The following is a 13,199-nucleotide window of genomic DNA, read 5'->3' on the forward strand; positions in this document are numbered from 1 at the left end:
TGTTGTAAAAGTACAATGCAATGTAAATGGGACACCTGAAAACGACTTTATTACGCTCCGCCGGTTTAGGCATGTTTTTGGAATTCTCTGGAGCTTTCGGGTCCCTATAGTGCTTCGCATTGATACTGAAGATACATATGGCACTATATGCAAATGAACATTATCAAAATGAACAAAGGCATTTCAGGGAAGCTTAACCCCATGGCCCTTAATAACAACCAAAGGCTAGAAAAGATGTTTCTAGGCTTATCATGCATGAGATGTACCTGAAGGGATCTGGAGGGCTATAGAAGAATACCTATTGCCGTTTCTTTACTTAATGCCTAAGGCATTAACACACTACTGCTATAGTACTGGTCCAAAGAATAATAACTCATTTGATTTGCTGGCTAATTAATTGTTTTTCAGAGTTCTTTGGAATAGATTAATTCTTGAGTTTAATTGGCTGGCAAATGTGATGATTATGGAAAAGTGTTGATTATTTTGATTATTATAAGTTTCTATAACTGTAATGTGTATGTGTGTAATAGAGAGAGATACAAAGGAGAGAGGAACTTGTTACTCAATATTTGCTTATGAGAACTATTAGCAACATAATCTTTGAATGTTACAGGGGTTGAACACGCATTGTTATAGAGGTCAATATCAACTGTGAAAATATATGTTGTGGTTATCTTTTGTTACTACAACTGTATATATTGTCTAGGTTGAATGCCAAAACACAATTTCGAACAAAGTGTGCCAGAATAAGTTGTGTTTAGCACAGAAATTGGTGAGATGGGTGACTTGTCAGATTTCCAAAGACAAATAGTGGTAGTCCATTTATCAATAGAATCCGTAACCTTCACAGCCCAACTGTTGAGTGTTTAAAGAGCAACACTGTGAACCATTATGACAGGAGCGAGAAGAAGATTAACCTCTCTGAAGCAACTAATAGATGTTCTGATAGATAAAACATTACACTATAAAGTATAAACTGTCATGATATATGGAGGCAGACACGGAAACACAGGAAAGGAGGACCCAAACGCAGACAGCAGGTAAGGGGTTAACAAGACATTTATTAACAAAAGACAAAACAAAAACCCACGAGGGAGCAAAATACAAAGGACAAGGTAGAACATGGCGGAGTTACAGGAACACGGACTAAACTACACTGGACAAGACTAAAGATAAACACTGACATCAGGTACATATAACTGGACTAAACTACATTGACCTCAAACAGGAACTCACCACATGAAACGAATGACAGATAACAATAAACCAGCACAGGACAGAAAACACAAGGGCATTATAAAGGGGATAAATCAAGAAGGAACAGGTGCGGGGAATGAAAACATTAACCATCAATAATGGGGAAACGAGAGGGCGGGGACAAAGACGAGACCGGAGAGTATGACAGGCCACCATGCCAAAATATCTCTCTCCACATGAAACATGGGGTTCTGTCACGATCCCGCCACTAGACCCACAGAAACATGACAAGATGCGACAGAATCATGACAATAAACTATTCAAAAGTTTTATGAATGCTTTTTATGCATTTTATGAATGAAAGCTGTGTTAGAGGCAAATCATCTTATTAAAAGATATCACCTAGTTCCCCCTCTGTTCATATCCGTTGTCCAACCTCTGTATTTAATACATTATGCTAACATGTCATTGATTTAAAACACATATAACAAGATTTTAATGTATAGCATGTGCCCTGTGGTTGATTAACAGGCTTTGTGTTTACTAACAGGTGCTCACGGGCGAGTTTGGAGACCATTGGAGTATAATGACATCATGGATGGTGCACATCATGAAATGCAAGAGACATTTCAAGCCATGAAATAGACAAAATACAGACAGAGAGAGGTATAGTGAGAGATCTCAGGGGGGTGGTTGAATGTTTGAAAGTGGAAGTGGGGCTGTGTGCCAATATAAAGACAGTGATGGACCCAAGCAGGAAAGGAAAGAGAGAGTTAGAGACAGTGGCTGTATAAACAAGTGTGAGGGGTTGCCCTAGTTTCTTCAACTGTTGTTGAGAGAGATACGTGTGTAAATCTGCTAGACTAGTAGACAGATGGTCGAGTCATTTCCTCCACCATTCTCAGGATACCTGGGAAATATCCGCTCTTGGATATGAGTTGGAACACTCATTCATGCTCTGTGTGCATTTATATTTGCAGTCTGGTTGTCTTTCCTAAATTAGGAAATTGCATTGGTAAATGTTTTTCAGATGTGTCTTAATATATGCAATATTCCTGCTGTTTAATTGTACAAAATAGTGTATTGGGATCGTGATATCGTTTGGATTACAGCAAACTTTTTTTTCTAAATTCTTTACACAGGACCCCAGGCTAAGAACAACTTATAATGACTGGGTGTTTCTATATTGAGGATTTAACTAATGTCAACAAACACCACCTGTATTTAGCCTTGTTTTGGTAGTACCTTCCAAGGAAATCCACAGCATTACAATAATGGACTCCTGTTTACTCAGACTAGCCATTTTTAGAAAACCCATAATGAACCTTTGACAACAACAAAAATCTGTGAATTGTTAACCCTCTTGCTTCACTTGATCTGTCACTTTTTCAAACAAGTTTCCTAAGAAGGTCACCGGTTCTAGACAAACTTTAAAAGCATCTCAGTTTAGAGTTTAGCTGAGAGATAAACACATTCTTAAGAGATGACAGCAGATTCCCTCAACCCTTTCTCTGTGTTGTTTTTTAACCCCTTTTACTCTCCTTCATGTTGGCACATAATGGTATCCCCCATTGTTTTCCTCAGAGATGAAAATAATCAAACTGAGAGAAAAAAAATGAGCTCAAATTCCAATAAAATCATTGACATCCTAATAGAGTTGCAGGGCTTGAGCGACTCTCAGCCACACACAAAGTGTGAATCTGTGAATCTGCCCATTGTGAGAATAGCAGAAGAAATAAATGGAACTATCAATAAATAAACAGGTCTAAACAATGCGTCTTTCAAAGGGGGATAAAATTCTTTAATATTTCTCTCACTCTAAAATGAAAGAGCAATGAATAAATTTCCAACATTTAAAGATGAGAATGGACTTCATAAGAGGCAGTTTGTGAAGACATACATAATAAATGCGGCTGCATTCAGCCTTTCACCTACACTGCTGTTTGATTTTCATTATTAATTTCTAACTGATTCATACAGATTTTCATCTAAATTAAGATGGTGCCTGTGGGGACAAATTAAGTGCTTCCCTTTGTTTTGCCAGTTGGTGGAAAGTACTCGAGACATATCTAATAATTACATCAAATGTTTTGAGCAATGCAAGGTGTGACTGCCAAACTACAAGTTAGTCATAAATTAAAGTTGCTGTAAGCAATTTTTATGTAATGGCACGCGGAAAATGTTACACAATCTAAGTGAAATAGATATCCTGAAATATCAAACGTCTCTGTGACAACACTAGACTATTAAAGGTGCAGTTTGTAAAAAAACACCGATAGAGGGCGCACGATCAAAACAACAACAATGCCGTAGCTTGATGATGCTGTGAAGGAGCATGGAATGATGGGATCTTTTGTCTTCAACTCCACTGCTGATGGCCATCAATCAGACGGGAATGAGAAATCATGTTAGTAGATGAGGTAAAGTTTTATAATCGTTGCGAATAATTGTGGTCCATAAATAAGTGACTGCTCCAAACAAGTTAGTGGCTTGCTAGACGCTAGACACTACTTCCGCATTTGTCCATGACACTGTTGTCATGCTGTTTCTACGTCAGTAAAGGCGGTAACAAAGGGGAACGCCATTGACAGGGGACTACACAGCCCTATGTTTAGAATGGCGATTTTCTCACGATTTATAAGTAGTTGGAAACATTTGAGATATTGTAAGTACTCAGCTGAACAAAATATATAACACTAGCTTAGTTGTTTTTGGATATTCTACTGCAAAATTGTTACAAACTGCACCTTTAACTGAAAATAAACATATGAGTATGTGCCTGTCAATCATTTTGCAAGTTCACAGGGCAGCCCATATGGAAAGCAGGAAGCTGACAAGGGGCGGGTCTAATTAGTGGCTTTATGGCTAAGAGCCTGTCCACATGGAGAAATGTTTAGCTCTATTTGTAAAAATGTTGTATCGTATCAGTGTTTCGTCCAGACGGATCCTTCTTTTTGGGAGCCTAAAAGCACTATTTTTGAAAGTGGGTCCCAAAGTGGATAAGTCTGAAAACGACACCCTTGTGTTTTCGTGTGTATAGCCAATCTGTATATTTTCTAAAATGATGTTATCATCACCACAAGGCTCAACCCTAGTGAGAGGGTTATGCACAGCATAATTGTTGTGAGTTGTTTGTGTATATACAGATATTTCTTGAGACGGTGTGTTTACGGAATTGTTTTTTAGAACGAGGACAAAAGATTGAATAGGGAAAGCTGGAACGTTATTATGGTATGTCGTGGCAACGAATATGGTCCGGTCCAGGTATGTAGTCACAACGTAACTGTGTTAGCTGGGAAGTGGCTTCCACATTTGGATATCTCTATAGTTTCCCGCCCATTGTTTTAATAAGCCTGCAATTTAAAAATAGCCCCGGTGCGGGCAGATTTCACACAACACGTATAACGGGGAGGATGAGCATGTTACAGATTTGATACCAGCCATGTTGAAATCGAGGCAGCGGTGGGAAGTAAACCGCGGTTAAAACGATTAATGATCTTATATGTGAAAGTATAAGCAGAGGACATTTGTAAAATTACACAAGCTTTTGTACTTGAGCTGTGGCGGGTTTCACTCGCGCGCGCACACGCACACACACAGACTCTAACGGTGTTTTTAAACACATCATTTGTTTATTCATGTCACAGACACATAAAATAATCACATAAGTAGGCCGAAGTTACTATAATCAAAAGCGACGAATTACATCGTTCTCGTCTATTTGGGTTGGTTCGGCTGAAAGTGACAGCGCGTCATTTCTTTGGTCTGCGCTCTAAATAGCGTGTTTACTGACATCAGCTATTAGCAACACTATACAATCTCCTTTCTGTGTGTAAATGATATATACGGTGTATTCAGAGCTCCGTTTCAAGCTGCGCGGCTGCCACTTCTGTCTTCCGGGGATGGTACGAGACACGGCAGCAGACCTCGGGACAGCGGGAAAACGGAGAGTATATTACGCCGTAGGCTATACAGTAAATACACACACACACAAGTAGCCTATGTTGGAAACAAGCTGGTATAGCGTTGCTATTCGTGTCTGTGACATGAAAGAAGTTTGTTTGAAATCTTTGCAAATTTATTAAAAATAAAAAACAAAAAAAAGCACATGTACATAAGTATTCATAGCCTTTGCTCAACACTTTGTTGAAGCAACTTTGGCACCAATTACAGCCTCAAGTCTTTTTGAGTATGATGCTACAAGCTTGTCACACGTATTTTTGGGCAGTTTCTCCCATTCTTCTTTGCAGGACCTCTCAAGCTCCATCAGGTTTGATGGGGAGCGTCGGTGCACAGCCTTTTTCAGATCTCTCCAGAGATGTTCCATGAGTTCAAGTCTGGGCTCTGGCTGGGCCACTCAAGGACATTCACAGAGTCGTCCTGTAGCCACTCCTTTGTTATCTTGGCTGTGTGCTTAGGGTCATTGTCCTGTTGGAAGATGAACCTTCTGCCCTGTCCGAGGTTCTGAAGGTTCTTGGCTGGGTTTTCATGATCATTAGCTCTGTATTTTGTGCCATTGAGCTTTTCTTCTACTTTGACAAATGCACCAGTCCCTGCAGCTGAAAAACACCCCCTCATCATGATGCTGTTTCCACCACACTTTACTGTTGAGATGGTATTGTAAAGGTGTTGAGCAGTGCCTGGTTTTCTGCAGACATGATGCATGAAACTGAGATTCATCAGACCAGATAATCTTGTTTCTGACAGTTTGAAAGATTCGTTGAAGTACGTTTTTGCATATTTCAAGTTTTATGCGTCTTCACTGAGCAAAGGCTTGAGTCTGGCCACTCGGCCATAAAGCCCAGATTTGTGGAGTGTTGCAGTGATGTTCGTCTTTCTGTAAGTTTCTCCCATCTCCATGTATCATGGAGCTCAACAAGAGTGATCATCAGCTTCTTGGTCACCGCTCTAACCAAGACTTCATCGATGGCTCAGTTTGGCTGGGCGGCCAGCTCTATGAAGAGTCCTGGTGGTTACAAACTTCTTCCATTTATGGATGATGGAGGCCACTGTGCTCATTGGGACCTTCAGTGCTGCAGAAATTTTTTTGTACCCTTCCCCAGATCTGTGCCTCGATACAATCCTGTCTCGGAGGTCTACAGACAATTCCTTGGACTTCATGGCTTGGTTTGTGCTCTGACATGCACTGTTAACTGTGGGACCTTATATAGACAGGTGTGTGCCTTTCCAAATCATGTCCAATCAACTGAATTTACCACAGGTGGACTCCAAGTTGTAGAAACATCTCAAGGAAGATCAGTGGAAACAGGATGCACCTGAGCTCAATTTTGAGTGTCATGGCAAAGGCTGTGAATACTTATGTACGTGTGCTTTTTTCGTTTTTATTTTTAATAAATTTGCAAAGATTTCAAACAAACTTCTTTCACGTTGTCATTATGGGGTATTTGTAGAATTTTGAGGAAAATAATGAATTTAATCCATTTTGGAATAAGGCTATAACAACAAAATGTGGAAAAAGTGAAGGGCTGTGAATACTTTCCGGATGCACTGTAAATTTCCCTGTCTGTGAGACACTTCCTTCATTCAGCCACACCCCATCATGCTTACCTTCTGACCCCTGTAAATTCTAGTTCTACAGAACGATAATGTAAAAGGTTGTTGTTGCTACATTACAGGCACCTTTCCAACATTTATAAATAGCAGAGAGCCATTTCACGCAGTTCCTCTCTGTTGAGGAAGAGCAGAGTCAGGGGGTGATATTTGTTGAGGTGAGCTGGGGGGGGGTAAATGTGCATGCGGCACTGCAGCGTACCATAGAAATACACACAGTGTGAAGTGCATTCTGTGAAAATTGTATTTATGATTATTATTTTCATTTGGGCAAGTGATGTTTTGAATGTGCTAATATTTGGTATAACAGCCCTGGGAGTCTTAACTGTTGCGTGTATTGCTCTGATTTTTGGTGCTTGTGTAGCTCTAGTTTAGAGTTTTGAAACACTATAGGGAGTACTGACAAGCGAGGAGCAAAAACAACAACATCTATACGAAAGTCAAAGTATCTGTGTTTTCTCACTCCAGGATCCCTCACAGTGGAGTCACCAGTGAGCAGGTTGCAAGTGGAGAGCAGGAAAAAAAACCTGGAGGTGGAGCAGACTGAACACAGATGAGCACATGGGGAAGTGGATGTCTTTCTGGTATGAGCATTTGCTGTCCTTCCAAAAGCTTGATGTTTTATATGCACACTACTGGTCAAAAGCTTTAAAACACTCAAGTAGTGAATATTTACCATTATCTTAAAAATCGTTTGATCTGAATGTTGTCAGGAAAGATCAAATGGAGGCACAAGATTTATTACAAGAAAAGTCACAAAGAAAAAGATCAGAGGAAAAAAAAAACAAGACTCATCAATGAGCGGGATCCCAAAAATACAGTTCGAGTTCATGAGCCCGGCAGGGGGCCGAATCCTGTACTGCCAAGCAAAACACTCCACTAGGGGGCGAGAAATCCAAAACTTTAAGTTTGTGCGCACGGCCAGGGGTAGAGTCCAACTGGCTGGCCAGTGAAGAGGCGCACTGGTGAGTCGAGGGGCGGTGGTGTAAGCAGATGGTAAATGAACGAAATGCTGGACAACTAAAAGGAATAACTAAACAAAAAGCCGAGAGCGGCAGTACTCACTATATCTAGACTGGACTGGACTAGACAAGATGCCGCGATAACCCGCATCAGTAAAACTGGACAGTCTCGCACTGAGCAAGAGAAACACGGGGAAGATATAGCAACCTAACGAGAGAGAAAATAAGCAACAGGTGGACTGAGATAATTATGAGAGGCGGGAGCACAGACAATGACAGGTAAGCACATGGCCACCTGTCAAAATAAAACCCACACGCTAGATAAAACATGCAGATACACGAACACACAGACAACAGAGCCGGGACGATCAGACCAAAGTCATGACAGTACCCGCCCTCCACCGGGCGGTCTCGGGAGGGGCTTACCTTGTAGCCGACGGAGGTCATCGATCAGTGACCGGTCCAGGATGTCCCGAGCCGGGAACCAGCCCCTCTCCTTCGGGCCATAGCCCTCCCAGTCAACCAAATACTGAAAGCCCCTGCCCCGGCGATGGACATCTTGCAATCTCCTAACCATATAGACAGGAAAACCATCCACTAGGCGAGGGGGTGGGGGGGCAGAGGTCGGGGCAACCAGGTTAAGATGGAAGCGGAGCAAAGGTTTCACCCTGGAAACATGAAAAACAGGGCGCACCAGACCAAGAGCGTGGGGTAACTTGAGTTTGACCCCCACCAGACTGATGACTTTAACGATGTTGTTTGGGCCAATGAACCACAGAGCCAACTTGCGAGAAGGCTCACGGAAGGGCAGGTTCTTGGTGGAAAGCCATACCTTTTGCCCACAGATGTAACATGGTGGGGGTCGGCGGTGACGGTCAGCCGAAGCTTTGGTCCATCAGGAAGCCCAGGTCAGGGCTGCCCAGGTCGGGACCGAGGCATCGGGTTCCTGTGAGGGAAACAAGGGTGGGTTGATAACTAATAGATGCTTCGAAAGGGGACATACCTGCGGCCAAAACAGGGCTCAAATTGTGGGCATATTCTATCCAGGGTAGCTGTTGGCACCAGGAGCTCGGATGTTGGGATGTCAGCCAGCGGAGCGCTCGACCGAGATCCTGGTTGACTCGTTCGCATTGCCCGTTGGACTGGGGATGATAACCGGACGACAGACTCGCTGTAGCCCCGATCTGTCGACAAATTAGACCACGTAAGTCGGTAGATTAGACATTTTGCACTGTGCACAAACGGAACAAGCTAAAACGAACTGCCAGATATCCGGACCCAAAATCGCTGACGGATGGCGGCGAGCAATCTCTGAATTCCTGGATGGCAGGCTAGCTTAGATTCGTGGCCCCACCGGAGGACCTTGGGGCGAAGCACAACCGGCATGAACAACCGACCCGCTGGGTATTCCTGTGGCACTTCCTACCCTTCCCCAGGCGATCTACTTTACATCTATTAACCAGGGCCTGAAAGACAGCGGGAGCATTGGTCAGACAGAATCACCAGATACTCTAAATGTCCCGTGGGTGTATTAAAGGCTGTATTCCACTCTTCCCTCTCTCTGATTCACACCAAATGGTAGACATTGCGGAGGTCTAACTTAGTGAAGACCCGAGCCCCGTTCAAAGGCAGAAAACATTAAAGGAAGGGGATACCTGTCCTTAACAGTTATATCATTCAAACCTCTGTAATCTATGCAGGGATGCAGGGAGCCGTCCTTTTTCTGCACGAAAAAGAAGCCCGCGCCAGCCAGCGAGAATGAGGGACAGATGAGGCCGGCACTCAGCGATTCAAGAATGTATACGTCCATGGCCTCTCTCTCAGGACCTGAAAGGGAAAAAAGATGACCCTTGGGGGAGAAGTGCCGGGGAGGAGATCAATTGCGCAGTCATACGTACGGTGAGGAGGCAAGGACGCAGCCCGAGACTTGCTGAACACCTGCCACAGGCTCAAGTACTCCACCTGGACCCCGGTCAAATCAGCCACCGGCACCTGCAACACAGAAGATACAAAACCAGCAGAGGCAGGATCAAGACAAGACGCATGAGAAGACTGACTCAGCTAATACACTATTAGAGCACCAATCTATGTGAGGGTTGTGCTGCACCAACCATGCATGCCCCAAGACGAGGGGAACAAGTGACGAATGCAGGCGTTACAGCACAATCTCCTCGCGGTGATTGCCAGAAATAAGCAGACTTACGGGAGGGTGCAATGAGTGACGCTTTCCATTTGCATCCCTCCAGCGACCAGACAGAAAGAGCGTGGGAAAGCGGCTCCGCTGGCACTCCCCACTGCTTGGCCAGAGAGATATCTAGGAAGTTGCCTTCGGCTGCCGAGTCCAAGAGGGCCACAGATTTCTGCTCAAAGTCACCGTGACAGAGCTGGAAGGAGAGTTGCGTGCGAGAGCAGGGAGAATGTAACATAGTCCCCATGCCCACCAGGACTCCCTGACTCACTTGTGGGCATCGGCTTTTAGTGGGCAGTTGACAGTGATGTGCCCCGGTCTTCCACAGTAGATGCTCAGCCCTTTAAGAATCCGTTGCTGTTTCTCCCAGGGATGAGCCGGAGGTGACCCAGCTGCATGGGCTCAGCGTCGCTGTAGGATGCTGGCTGCGTAGCGGAGGGAGAGAGAGGGTCATGAGCGAGTTCCCCAGACAGGGCACGGAGAGAGCGCCGGTGGCAGCGAAAAACTGAGGCGGCTCTCAATCCTCAATACTAACTCAATCATCTCTTCTAGTGATCGGGGAAGTTCGTGAGAGGCGATCTCATCCTGAATGGTGTCGTTAAGCACCTCTAAAAACTGAACTCGCAGTGCGGCGTCATTAGTTTTAAACTAAACTATGGAGTAGTCAGTGACTGAACGACCTCTCTGGGCCAGCCGGACTAAGCGTGAAGCAGCTGCGTCTCCCTGTACGGAGCGGTCAAAAAGCCTCATCATCTCAGTGCGTAAATCCTCGAAAGTCTGACAAAAGGGAGATTGAGTGTCCTAAACTGCAGTTCCCCAGTCTCTAGACCGACCAGTGAGCAGAGTGATTACAAAAGCAACTTTGGACTCCTCCGATGCATATCTACAAGGTTGCAAGGCAAACACCAGGGAGCACTGAGATAAAAACACGCGGCATGAATTGGCATCTCCGTCGTAGGGAGGGGGGCTGCTGGCATGTGGCTCTGGGTCCAATCAAGGATGAGTATGCTCAGGGGGTGACGTGTGCCAGGAGCCTCCGGCTTCCCGGTGCACCTCCTCGACTCGTGCGTTGAGCTCGGCCAGCTGGGAGGACAGAAACTCGTCCTTGCGGGAGGTAGATGAGAGCTGAGTGGCATGCTGCCCTAAGAGAGCGCTCTACTGGGTGAGGGCTGTGCACAAGGGATCTGTGCCCGCTGACCCCATAATCTGGCAAGACTGTAGGAGCTGGAGAATGCCGGTAGGAAGACAGGGGCAGATGGTGACGGGACACGGCCTGGAAAACAGCGAAGAGCAGAAAATACGCACAGCAGCAATGGAGTCTGAATGAGTCGCTGGACAACTAAAAGGAATAACTAAACAAAAAGCCGAGAGCGGCAGTACTCACTATAACTAGACTGGACTAGACAAGATGCGGCGATAACTTGCGTCAGTAAAACTGGACAGTCTCGGACTGAGCAAGAGAAACACGTGGAAGATATAGCAAGGTAACAAGAGAGAAAATAAGCAACAGGTGGACTGAGATAATTACGAGAGGCAGGAGGACAGACAATGACAGGTAAACACATGGCCACCTGTCAAAACAAAACCCATACGCTAAACAAAACAGCCAGACACACGAACACACAGACAACAGAGCCGGGCCGATCAGACCGAAGTCATGACAAATGTAGGTGCTTAAAGATGCTGTGTGTCATTTTCTGGAGGACATATTGACAGAAATACAATACAATATACATAACTATGTCTTCTGAGGTGTAAATTGACCTTACATAATGAAGTGTTATGTTTTTATTACCCTACAATGACATACACCATGGGTCCCCTTACATGGAATTTGCCATGTTGTTTCTACAGTAGCCCTAAATGGACAAACTGCTCTACAGAGCGCATTTCGTAAATATGTTATCTCTTTCGACAAAGAATTGAAAACGTGACCACATCTTAGTTCTGCGTCAGCCGCCATATTGCCTTAAAAGGGAGGGGTGGAGTGAGCCGTTGGTTTGGAACCTCACCGCTAGATGCAGCCAAATTTCATACACTGGACCTTTAAATGTCTGAAATTACACAAAAATGTCATTTATTAAAAATGTTTTTTATTGTGTGTATATCTCAACTAGCAATAATTAATCCTACTGGCAACATCCATATCCTGTGTACTTTCTAACCGCGTTATTTTAAAATGGTTTTCGCACTCTCTGTTTAAGATCAGTTAACTTATATTCATCTATTCATCAGTTTTGGTCTCACTAGAATTACTCTGTATCCCAGACGCTGTTCCTGTATATTAGTCCACAGATCAGCAGTTCTCTTCATTTGAGAACCTCTGCATGGTCTCACCGCTGAGAACTTTAATGAGGTCTCCTGGAACCCAGCCCTCCACCTCAGAACAGTTCATTGTTCTGAGAAAATGAACACTGCGGGATTATTAGTATCACTGACAGAACAGATTAAACAGTCCTGTCCTTTTCATGACATTTCTGTTCTTTTATTAAGTGAATTTAGAGGATTACACAGATCCTCAGACCCTAGCTGGCCCTAGTGAAGTTTAAAAGAAATATGAAATGTGAAGGTGTGTTTGTCAAATATGGCAGTGAGTCTGCTCAGAAATATGGCAATAAATCTTAGTGTCAGAAGAGTTCAACACCTGCGAGAGGAAATTCCTCATGCCTAAAGCACGTTCAAAATGCATTGAAAGGTTCACTACAGTCAGTTTGTGTAAATAGATTTATAAAGGTCTGTTTTTGTGATGTCAAGAAAAAGAACAGTGACTTTAGATAAAAGTGACCTGCTATCTTGACATTCCTTTAATTCCCCACATTTGTTTCAAGATCTTTTTTGGTATCAGGGTTGTTTACTCCCATGACATAATGCTTCATGTTTATTTTTTATATTTGTGGCTGGTATCATGAGCTTCTGTCCTACGATCCATTTAATGTCAACAATCAAATTATTTTTATTTTGTTCAGTCTGAAAGTTTTTCATAACTCCAAATCTAAAGAACTACGAGTTACTGTCGTTGTTAAACTGAGAGATACTATCAAACATGTTCATGTCATTTCCTTGAGAATAGAATGTTCATTCTATTGTGAGAACAAATTACTGATTGGCCACTGGTCACAGATGGAAAGAAATGACAGAACATGATGGAACTTGCCCCGGAACATCTTATTATATGATCTGCTTGTCATAAAAGCCATTTAGTGCATTTCATTTAACAGAATGTTCTACACCCAGATTTGATTTGGCAAATGTTATTTTTAGCTATTAGATTTAAGGTGAAG

The sequence above is a fragment of the Triplophysa rosa genome, linkage group LG13 (assembly GCF_024868665.1).
Source record: "Triplophysa rosa linkage group LG13, Trosa_1v2, whole genome shotgun sequence".
NCBI classification, from domain to species: domain Eukaryota; kingdom Metazoa; phylum Chordata; class Actinopteri; order Cypriniformes; family Nemacheilidae; genus Triplophysa; species Triplophysa rosa.